At 37.7% G+C, this 12,145-nt stretch overlaps 1 protein-coding gene across 1 annotated transcript in view; it reads right to left on the reverse strand.

Annotated features, from left to right (window-relative positions):
* The window catches only part of b4galt2 (UDP-Gal:betaGlcNAc beta 1,4- galactosyltransferase, polypeptide 2), a 623,387-nt gene extending 613,954 nt beyond the window's left edge, over positions 1-9,433 (reverse strand). Inside the window, exon 1 of the mRNA XM_028811284.2 lies at positions 8,975-9,433. The gene's annotated coding sequence lies outside the window, so the exon portion shown is untranslated. The remainder of the gene's footprint in view (positions 1-8,974) is intronic.
* Positions 9,434-12,145: the final 2,712 nt, after the last annotated feature.

The raw sequence follows: 12,145 nt of genomic DNA on the forward strand, positions 1-12,145 counted from the left end.
ATTATCACTGCTATTACCACTACTACTACTATTAAAAAGTTTCACCTTGTTTAAGCCATTTAATAGGTTACATATATTTTGCCCTCACTAGCTGATTAGGACATAAGCATTATATCTGGATGCATTAGGGGAAAAAACTGGAAATGTTAAACATGAATCCCTATTAAAAAATGTTCTTGACTTACACTACAGCAAACATTGCGGTCTTCTAGTGTGCACCAATAACAACTGTAAAAAGTCAGAATTTTAAGAAGCTGCCATAAGTCAGGCGGCATGGTGGTGCAGTGGTAGCGCTGCTGCCTCACAGTAAGGAGACCTGGGTTCGTTTCCCGGGTCCTCCCTGCATGGAGTTTGCATGTTCTCCCTGTGGCTGCGTGGGTTTCCTCCGGGTGCTCCAGTTTCCTCCCATAGTCCAAAGACATGCAGGTTAGGTGCATTGGCGATCCTAAATTGCCCCTAGTGTGTGCGTGTGCCCTGTGGTGTGCTGGCGCCCTGCCCGGGGTTTGTTCTCTGCCTTGCGCCCTGTGTTGGCTGGGATTGGCTCCAGCAGACCCTGTAGTTAGGATATAGTGGGTTGGATAATGGATGGATGGATGCCATAAGTCAGGGTGTTCATTACATTTCTTATGATTTACTTCAAAAGGTAGAAGTACATGATAAACAAGTAGAGTTGCATTACATATTTGAAATATTAAAATGTGCACTTGAATTTAAATATTTAAAGTCCAATTATTCGCGATTCTAATTTTCCTCCACTGATTGAAATCCATAGTGTGTTAGATCCCTAGTAAAGGAACAAAAATCCAAAATAACATATTTGTAATCACTAAACCTGAAAAAGTTTAAAATGATACATCATATGCTTATGTTTGAATTTTGTCACAGTTAACCTTCTGGGAGTGGCTCTTAGAGGGCTAGAACCACCAGTAAAGAACCAAACTTTAAAAATATTATATTCATGACCAGCAACTTTGAAATAGCATAAAATGACACTGCCCCGCCTATATTATCGATCCACATCTTCTTCTAAGTTTCATGAAAAAGTGTAATTTTCACTCTTCATATTCCATTAGATGGTGCACCCCTGAGGCTGGCTGAAGTGATAGGCTCAACTTCAAGTTATTGATCATTTTTGCTGAAGACGCCTATTGCTTTACTCTTTTCATAAGGGTGTAATTTTATGCACAAAATATGGTCAAGAAGGGAGGTCCTCCTATTGTACATGCCAAAAATAGAATACTTCAATTGATGACTCTAAATTGGGCTGGTAAGACTGGGTGTGGATGTCTGTATCAGTGTACCTCGCGATCAGTTGGTTTGCTTCCTGCCTTGCACCTGATACTGCCAAAATAAATTCCAGCTACCGAATGACTTTGCATGGATTAAACATGTTTGATGATGGATGGATGGATGGATGGATGGATGGATGGATGGATGGATGGATGGATGGATGGATGGATGGACAGGTTCCAGCTTTTCCAGCATCATTTTTGCACTACTAAAAGTCAATTTGATAATTTAAATCACATATCTGGTTAACTGCATGTCTCTGAGCACTACATCAAAACTGAGCAACTGTCTCATATTTTAAGCTGTGAAAGAATGTTCAACAATACAGTCATATTAACAAACAAAGATATATAAAAAAATGATATATTGATATACGTCATCCCTTACCATGAATCAAACTTTATTCTGAATACTTCTACCACAGGGCCTTAGGACATCTCCCAATATAAAGATTTGAATTTTTACAAATGCCAACCTTGGAAATGCTTCATAACTTGCATTACTACAATTATTACATTCTGTTGCCAACAGCACCATTTAAATAATTACAATTTTTTATACAGCTCATTGAGAGAGAAGGAAGAAGAAAAACTAAGTGAGGAAAATAGAAGAACATCCTTGACAGAAAGGAATTCACTTGGGAAGGTAGATGTAAACCAAATTGTCTTAGTGCTGGAAACAGTCAAAGTAGATGGAATAAAACAAAAATGAGAACCTGATTTTTAAAGTTTAAAACTTAAGACAGGACAGATAAGTATATAGCATCATGAGAAAGCAGAACTACAATCTATTTTAAAAGCTCCAGAGTGTGAAATACAAATCTTAAGGGGATTCTGCTCAAACTTAAAATGCTCCAGTGAGCAACACTGTGGTGATCGCTAAAATTATTCTGTCAAAATACTGTATAGTCCTGGAAAATCAGTGTGAAAGTCAAGTCAGTGTGATTGCAATATATTTTACATCATTACTGAAACATAAAAAAGAAATGTACAGACCAAGTCAGCATTATACATTGCAGAGACGAGGTATTAAATTGCAAAAAAATTGTACAAACCTAAAACAAATAAGGTTCATGTCAAAGGGTTAATTTTTTCTTTCATCTTCTTATGTATGTGAAGCCCCCAATGACTCGATTTGGGTGCAGGTGTGGTCAATCACTCGACATGTCTCACATTCAATGCCTCATCAATGCCACAGTTTCACAACGGTAATTTCACTCAGATCTTAGTTTTATTTAAGAATTTAGTACTAACTGCTATGGTTTTAATACCGTAAGCAAATGATATTACAGTGATATTAAAATCTGCTGCAGCTGTTAAATCAAATTTAAGCTTCATATGGACCTTGGTGAAAAGAAGGAACCAAATGTGAGCAGGACACATGTAAACTAACAGTGGGACAATTAAGAGTGTACTTATCCTATGTTTCTTTGAAATACTGGAATAAAAACCAGAATATGTAGGAAAAATGCAGATAGAGATGGAGGGAACATGTAAACTACACACAGAGGACAGACTAGAAATTCAACCCAGACACCTAGACCTATAAGACAGTAGCACTACCTACTACACCACCATGCCACAATATAATAATAATAATAATAATAATAATATGAACTGCCATGTCATAACATAACTTTTTTAAACCAGCCTAATCCATTTCAGGGACACGGGGGCTTACTGGTTCCTGGCAGAATTAGGCACAAGGCAGAAACCAACCCTGGATGGGGTGCCAGTTCTCTGACAGACCAACTCCTGCATATTCCACATTATGGCTACTTTAGAATAACCAATTTGCCTAATCTGCTTATTTTGGAGAGGTGAAAGAAACCAGAGTGTCTATATGGATATAGGGCAATGACCGGCCATGGGATTTGAAACCATCCATGATGTAGCAGTACTAAACTACGAGTTACTGTGCTATTATTGAGTTTTATAATTCAAAAATAACCATGCTGATGCTTATACAAAGGGACTTTTCAATAAAGTATTAACATGCTTATGTACACTAGCTTTATTTTTCAAAATGGCCTCACACAAAAAAGTACAAAAGGAGTTTCAAATTGCTGCTGGCAGCTAAAGAAAATATCAGCATTATAATGCTAGGGAGTTTTCCTGCAAAAATACTGAACATTGTTGGATGAAAGCAAATAGTGGGACCCAAAGCAAACAATCCTGAGCACCTGCCTGTTATGCCGACAACAAAACGAGATCCAAGAAAATCAATTAGAGGTGTTTCACAGTCTGCTAGCATATAGCTGAAACCACTTTTGCTCAAATTCCCAATGTTAACGTAAATTTCTCTCATTATTTTTTGCTAATTACTAACTTTAGGGAAAAAATAAAACTCAGTTTTCCAAACCATATTGTTTCAATAGGTGGTCAAAGGAAAACCAGGCTTATCCCAGAAACACTGGGTGTGAGCTATTAACCAAGTCTTAAAGTGACATCAGTCCGTCACAGACCACAACGGTTTCCACTGGAGGCCAAATAAGACACATCTCTACATGAGGCAGAAAAATTGCCAGCCCAGATGTCACGCAGAATACTCACAAAAAGTGACAGGGCTGGAATTTGAACCGAGTAGTCTGCAGTGGTGCGAACTACAGCACCATCATGATATCCCTTTATAACAGTGCTTTTGTGAAGACCCTTGTATTTATGTTATAAGAGCTAACATTTTTTGCGCCTCATGTATGCCCTCGCTTAAACCATACACCTTTGCACATCCATAGCATTTACCTCATGGCCACCTGAGGGCTTCTTTTAACAGGATCCTTACAATCGAAATATTAAGTCATTCTTCTTGTTTCTTGTGTGTTGACTTTTGTGTTGCTTTCTTGTGTCTTTAAACTATTGTATGTGGATTTATGACACTGTGATAAAGTCAACATAAAAACTATTGTTATAAATGGACAGTCCATTTGTGTTTTGCTTTGTACTGCCACTTGTTATTCTGAACTTTTCTTGCTATTTCTGCTGGATCGGCTTTGTCAACCATGTCTTTACATCCTTCAACCAGATGCCTCACATTACTGGGCCACATTTGAACAAAGATCCCTGCTGTAGAATGTGTTGGGTGCCACTGATGTCATCACTCTCCTTGTTGAAGTTTCATATGCCAATGCTACAAACATTCACTGAACCACACTAAAGACCTGTAGTGCCAAGAAGGCCGTATTAGATTATCACAGGAGTTTTACTGGTTTATATGGCTGAGCAGAGTCCTCTGGTAATTCCAGGTGAGTAGCAGGGTCTCGAAAATTACTCTGAGGCGGACACAAAGCCAGTATAATCCAGTCAGCTAATGGGATATTCAGTCATTGAGCTTGGTCTGTATAAGCAGATGTAACAATTCAGAGGCAGGAGCCACTGGCTACTGTGTGGAACTGTACTTGTTTTCCAACCATATATGTTAAATGGCCACTGCATCTTTTTTAATAAAACAAAAGCAAAGCACTAATACTTAACCTCAGGGGATAAACAGGGTGCTCCATTTGGTACTTAGAAAATCTGTTTTCTGTGTTTCCATGGACCATAATTTAACCATCACAGGCAGACAAGAAACATACACCTTTTATATATGCTATGACTTGGCCCATTGTGTCTGTTCCCCTAGATATTAGTCGTGATGTGATTTGCAGATCAGTAATGGGAACCGAGTGAGAAACTTGAAAGGGGCGATTACAGCACAACCACAGCAAACTTCTGCTTTCTCCGGTAAGAACACTGAAATTCTTACCTTACTTAGCATACATGCTTAGTGCTCAGGCATGAAATTCATCTGCTTATAACCTCAAGAGAAGAAAATTCCAGGATAAAGAAGGTCAAAACAGGCTTAAGTCCTACTGCAAAAGGAGACTTTTTTTAGAACATGGAACAGCCTGTCCCTTTAATGGGGTAACCACTTCCAAGTATGAAATGTGATACAACAGAAACTCTTACGAATACAGAGAAGGTGTCTGCCCTTTCGATTTAAATGATTAGGCTCTGCAAGGGGCTTGCTCTGAAAAATACCTGCAATCATATATTGTGATGGAAGAATATTTATTATCTGCGGTCTTGGATTTTACAGCAATCTGAAACAAGATCTTAGTTAATACTCACCATTTACAAGCTCAAGTTAAATAAGAATTAAAAGCTGTACTAGGAATACATTTAAAATATCCAAGTAGTATCAGATCAAAATTGTTTTGGGGTTTACATGCTTAGTCATTAATCTTCCAGACCTGATCATTATGATACAGGATTATGTGCAGCACAATCACTTTATTTCATTTTTTTATTGCAATTCTTTATCCATCTAGCCACACGTTTTCTGAAGCTGTTAAATTCAATTCTGGGGTCCTGGGAAGCCATTACACTGGTGTCATTGGGCAGAAAGCAGTAAGCAATGGAAGTTCCAATCCAGTGTAGGGCACACAACTGTAATCACAGACAGTAGCAATCATCATAATAGCCATGTCTTTGGGACACTAGAAGAAACCACAGAAAAGCTACACAAACACAGCGAGAACATGCAAGCACCGCAGGGTCATTGATCAGGCTCGGATCTGAACCATGAATTCTGAAATTGTGAGGTAGCCGTACTAACCATAATGAACCACTGTACTGACCAAGCTTGATCATTTCAAGCGCTATTATTAAACAAAATAGCGAAATACATCACAGGCATTTACCATGTACAGTATATAACACACTTCAGGATCTTGCACACATTTGCTCATTTAGAAAATTAAGGGCGTGAGTGGCCAATGAAACCCCCACACAGACATGGGGAGAATATGCAAACACCACACAGACAGAGCATGGCTTGCACAGTAAAACTGCGAGTGTTAAATGAACTGTTATAGTTGTAAATTTACAAAGTATCATTTACAAATTGAAATAATGGAACAATGTCTTCAAACACACTTTCAGGTAATAATTCGACACTGACAATTTTTCTGTAGGGGTTGAGAACCATTAGCCGCATACACTGTATATTAAAATATACACATGGGGAAGGACAGAATAAGAAACTCAAGCTGTGTGGTGAAAGCACTACCACCACAAATTATCCCCCCAGCAAAGCCCATCTCCTCCGGGAAGATGGAGATTGCAAAGTAGCTTACTTTTCTGTTGCTTTCGTCATTAATCCAGGAAGACCATGAATGGTCAGGAGATACATAATGCCATCAAACCACCAATTCCACTTTCACCTGTTTTTGCAGCTCCAGTATGAGGTTGTCATTAGGGACCAGCACTGGCATCAACAACTCTCGTCAACACTGATTAAAATAAAAAAAAATCTACATTCAATAGCCAATGGCACCCCAACTCTTTTACACATTTTTTGTCTTCTGTCCACAGGACTTTACAACACACATTTATTTATACAGACAAAACTCACACATTTAAATTTTTAGATTATGGTTTTATTCCAAAAGACTTGGCAAATTTTAAAGTACAACTGTGTTCAGGTTTCTTCATTGCATGTTTTGATTCAGGGACACACAGTAAGTAAGCAGTGGTGCAGCCCAATACCCGAGCTATTTGACCACACCTAAAAAAAGGTGCATAATCTGAAGAATCACATGAGTAATGAACTTCAGTTGAAGTTTAAATGAGTATCTAATGTACATTGCCAGCCATCTGACAAGACATTACAGATAAACTATCCTGCCTTTACTCTAAAGAACCATCAATTCAAAATGTATAATCTGCATTAACATGCTGTGGACCCCATAAAACAGACAAGATCAGTTTTGCTTTCAATATTGGAAATGAAAGAGTCATATCAATTACCAAAAAAAAATCAGTTTACCTAAACTCAGATTGCCATATATGAGGCTTCTTTTCTATTTTTCTTAACAGTATGCTTAACTATTCACTATTCTGTCTGAACCATTTTCTGTTTTTGCTGCTTTTTTATGAGCAAATTTCACATGAAAAGACACTGTAAAACATTTTGATGATGTTGCCGATATATACTAGTTAAAGTATCCACCGCATACATGACCTAAGTGATCTTCTTGAACATTTAGAATCCTAGACTGGACTCTTTATTTTTATCCAGCAGAGCTCGGGGGTGTTGTCACCGAGGGTGTTTTTCAAGTGCGGCTTGTTAGCTGCTGTATTTTATTGCACCTGATAAAACTCCCCAGCAGGCATACTTAAACAAATAGAACGGCAGGCAATAGTGTATCAGGATGGGGAACACGATCTCTTATGAACAAGCGTGTATGCATGTAAATATACGTGTTCAGCAAAAAATACATGATGGCTATGATTAATGCAATCAAACCAGAACCGAGTTAATATACGGACTCCAGCATGCGAAATTTTTTTTTAATTAATCAAGAGTTCAACATTTCAGCATTATTTTGGATTCCTGCAACAGACGGCACCCCAGCCGGTAATCGCACTGGGATTCAAGTGCTTGTGAGCTCGCAATAATGCTCTCTGCTGTCCTATCGCTTCCACTCTTTATTATTACTGATAAAAGAACTTCACTGCAAACAAAAACTTCCATCGCCCATTTGTACTTAAACTAACATACGCTTTGTATAAAAGTGGGTTTGAAAACAGTGGGTGTTTATTTTTTGTCTTCTTCCAAATATGTCTTCATACATACCCACACACCCTGAGAATTAAGCATCAATACGTGATAAACTTAAAAATATTGCCTTTTGGGTGATATATTTTTTGAACGTGCCGCGAACAGAATTCTATTCCCCGAAGAAAGCTGGAACCAGCTCTGGACTTGACGGCGATTATCACCGGGCACGCTGCCACACCAATCAACCTAATCTGGAAGTTGTTTGTTTAAAGGAACGGGTAAAACCGTAATAAGCGAACAAAATGCAGACAAAAACTGCGAAAATAAAAAGTTCACGCACGCTCGTAAAAATGCATTTTCTTTAGCCTTTAAAACGTGCATTAATCAATTGTAGCAAAACTTGATTTTTAAAACATTTTTTTAGTATAAAGCGACGTCTGGAGTCATTTTGTGTCATCCAGGCAGCAATTTATTTTTACCTATGCACTACTAAACTGTGCTCTGAAGGCTTTTATATCAAATGACCAGACTTGTATCCAACAATATTCACAACAACACAAGTGCGCCTGTTGGCACTGAGCAGCAATGCAGCCGAAGTGGGTCAAAGAAGGGAGGTGCGCTTTATATCAGCAGATTGTCTATCTCAAGAGGTTCGACAGAGACTTGCCCAAGACGCATCTCTTCGAATGAATAGTTTAAACACGCGCTGTCTTTGCACAGCAAAACATTGGCACTTCTACCGTACACAGCACTGGCCACGGTCTCTCGCATTCTGTACTATGAGACGCGAGCGCGCACGTGCGTGCACGAGCATCTCTGTCGCGCAACATTAAATCTGTCACTTATTACCAACTACACAACAGTACACATAATAAGTATAACCTTTATTGTAATTTAGATATAAAAAATAATACAAGCGAGTTGAACCAAAAACTTCGCAAGGTTGGTATGTATGTTTATGTGTAAAATAATTGCATATGGGCAATATTGAAAATAATACACATGTGAATTCGGGAGTCAAATTAAATTACATTTTTTTCAGTGCTTCACTCATTTCAAAGCAAGTCACTCGTTACTTTGTTTTCACCCATATTCGGAAAAGTGTGCGAGTAGATCAGAAAAAAAATCGCAGTAAGATGCTTACCTTAAAATGCCAGCTGCAAACCCACGGCATTATTTCGACAACGTCCCTTTTCTTTAAAACTGCCAGGACCAATAATCAGAACAGCAACTGGCAGCACTCGAAGCAACGTGAAATGTACGCTGGCAGAAGAAGGCACATGTTAAATAAATACACATCCAGAAATGAAAGCCACTTGATCGCAGCTGTGGTTTCTTTCTTTTTTTCTTTCTTTCCCCAAGAAACAGTCAGTCATCATATTTGCGTGATATTCACACTAACAGGAACATTCTCCCGACAGCGGCCCGGCGTAGCAGACGCTTCCTCCATTCTGTCCCCGAACTGTTACGGTAATAATGCTCAATTATCCGATTGCAGATTCCTACTATGGGTGCATCCTCCCGCCCCCCTCCTCCACCAGCAAGTCCGTTAAAAATACATTTCTGTTGAGAATAAAGGCAGCAAAACGGATCGAGTAAGAGGGTGCTTCTCTGGTACGGAGAGCCGAAGGGATCAAACAACCTTGTTTAACGTATTCCGGTGCACTAGAAAGCTTTTACCAGTTCGCCACATTAAAAGCATCTAAAATTCGAGGCATTGATTTTAATGCATAATGGCGCGTCTCTATACAATTGTAAATTTTAAAACACTGATTCTTTTTCGTTAAAATACGGCGCAAGAAAAAAAAAAAAAACTTTTAACTCTTAAACTTAAAATACCATCCAGTCGGTCGGGTAAAGCCAAATAAGACAGGTGATTACTGAAAGTGTAGTATATTGACCATTAGATGTATTAAAAAGTCATGTTCCATGAGATGACAGATCACGTCGCAAGAAGACATTGTCTTCAAAGATATCAGAATCAAGTGTATGTATGTATTGTTCAGGCGGGCAGTGTCCATTTTTCCTAACGTTAAAATGGTACTGAACGCTAGAGATTGCAAATGAAAGAAACGCTCAAAGTCGAGCGCTCGTAATTTGCTTTTTTATTTGTTGCCTTGCACCACAGGCCGAGTTTTGGTAAAAAGAAATGTCAAGATTTTGAAATTTAGGCACGTCTATCCATTCTTTGAATTATCCCCTGTTTGAATTGACTGATAGGTTCTAAGTCGTGGACCTACACATTTAAAAATAAAGGTGCCGGAGCTGTTCATCAGATCGAGGCCATAGCAGAACCATTTTTGGTTCCCAAAAGAACCATGCATATGAAGTTTCCATAAAGAACTTTTATTTATTTAGATCAGGGGTCATCAATCACGGTCCTGGAGGGCCGCAGTGGCAGCAGGTTTTTGCTCCAACCCAATTGCTTAATAAGAAGCACTTACTGCTCAAGTAACACTTCTGCTTCACTTTAGTTGTCTCGCTCGATTATTTTAGTCGTAAACAGCTGTATCCTTGGTTTTAATTTCTCCTAAATAGCAATAACATTAAAATGACAAAAGAGACCAGCATTTCTCCATTTAGCTTGTTACCATTTACACCCCTCTGTATTTATCTTGCACTATTGGGTTTAATTAAATACTTGGAAGGAAAGTGAAGAGAAAAAAGTGAAGGACTGAGAATTACTCTTCCATTTTAGCCTTCAAATCATTTGGATGATATCCTTAGAAAGGAAAAAAAAATCTAGAATATGAGAATGGCCTGATATGGCAGAGTTAAAGCACTAACAAGTCATGAAATTAAATTATTGGCAACAATTGCTTTCTAATTAAGCAACCAGGTTAGAGCAAAAACCTGCAGCCACTGCGGCCCTCCAGGACTGTGATTGAGGACCCCTGATTTAGATCATTAACAAGCTATACAAATCTAACCTTGATTAGATACTGTAATAATAGATTTGTAAAACACTTATGGATTCCTGATTTTAAAAGAACAGGCCTCTTTATGCATATATTAACACAGTCTAAGTTCAGGTTTTCTTGAACTGAGTTATGAGGAAAGTAGCTGAGCCTTTTCAGTTTAAACAACAGGAGATTAAGAGGAGAAATGACTTAAGTGTTCAGAATTATGAGGGGAATTAGTTACAGTGGATACTTTAAAATGAGTTTATCAAGAATATGGGAACACAGTTGGAAACTTGTTAATGGTAAATTTCGCACAAACATTAAGAAGTTTTTCTTCAGAGAGAATCAAAGATATTTGGAATACGTTTCTAGTAGTGTGGTATACAGCAGAACTTTAGAGACTTTCAAAACTACACTTGATATTATTTTGCAAGAACTTAGCGGATAGGACTGACAAGCTTTATTGGGTTGAATGACCTGTTCTCATCTAGATTGATCTAATGTTCAAAAACAAAAAGGGCAGGCTCGGTTATTCTATGCATTATGGACCTTCTCGAGGTAGTAACAAATGAGATAGATAGATAGATAGATAGATAGATAGATAGATAGATAGATAGATAGATAGATAGATAGATAGATAGATAGATAGATACTTTATTAATCCCAATGGGAAATTCACATTCTTCAGCAGCAGCATACTGATACAATAAATAATATTAAATTAAAGAATGATAATAATACAGGTGAAAAAAACAGACAATAACTATGTAAATAATAATTAAAGAGATAATTAAAGTCAAGAAATATTACTGGGGATCCTTTATACCTACAGCAATAAAGCTGTGTAATGCCTCACTGTGGCTTGGACTGCCAAGTCAGAAGTTTTTCCTACTTTTTAATTTTATTTATTTTTTAGTCCTTCTGGTGTGTGTTCAGACCATAGTGTGTGTGTATATCTATCTATCTATCTATCTATCTATCTATCTATCTATCTATCTATCTATCTATCTATCTATCTATCTATCTATCTATCTATCTTTTTTCTTTCTTTCTTTCTTTCTTTGTATGTTAAATGAGAAATTTTTTATTTTAAGAAATATTATTGTTTTGTTGTCATCTTGCAAATATAATCTATGTATCTGTGTTTTTCAAAAGAGCAACTTCATAGGAAATGTATTGTATTATTCACATAAACCTCAAAGTCATTGTTCATTATGATGGGAGCTACAGTCCAGTATCCAATATGACCTGGTGTGAAGAAATGTGCCAAGGTCTAAAAGGATTATTATCTGACTTACAACCTGTCTGCCTGCACAGGAAACCCAAACTGGAATGAGTGAATTTAGAAGATGAATGGATTAAAATTAAATTGGCCAACCATTTGTGTGTACATGAGTGTGTTCTGTCTGTCC

The sequence above is a fragment of the Erpetoichthys calabaricus genome, chromosome 10 (genome assembly GCF_900747795.2).
Source record: "Erpetoichthys calabaricus chromosome 10, fErpCal1.3, whole genome shotgun sequence".
Classification (NCBI taxonomy): domain Eukaryota; kingdom Metazoa; phylum Chordata; class Cladistia; order Polypteriformes; family Polypteridae; genus Erpetoichthys; species Erpetoichthys calabaricus.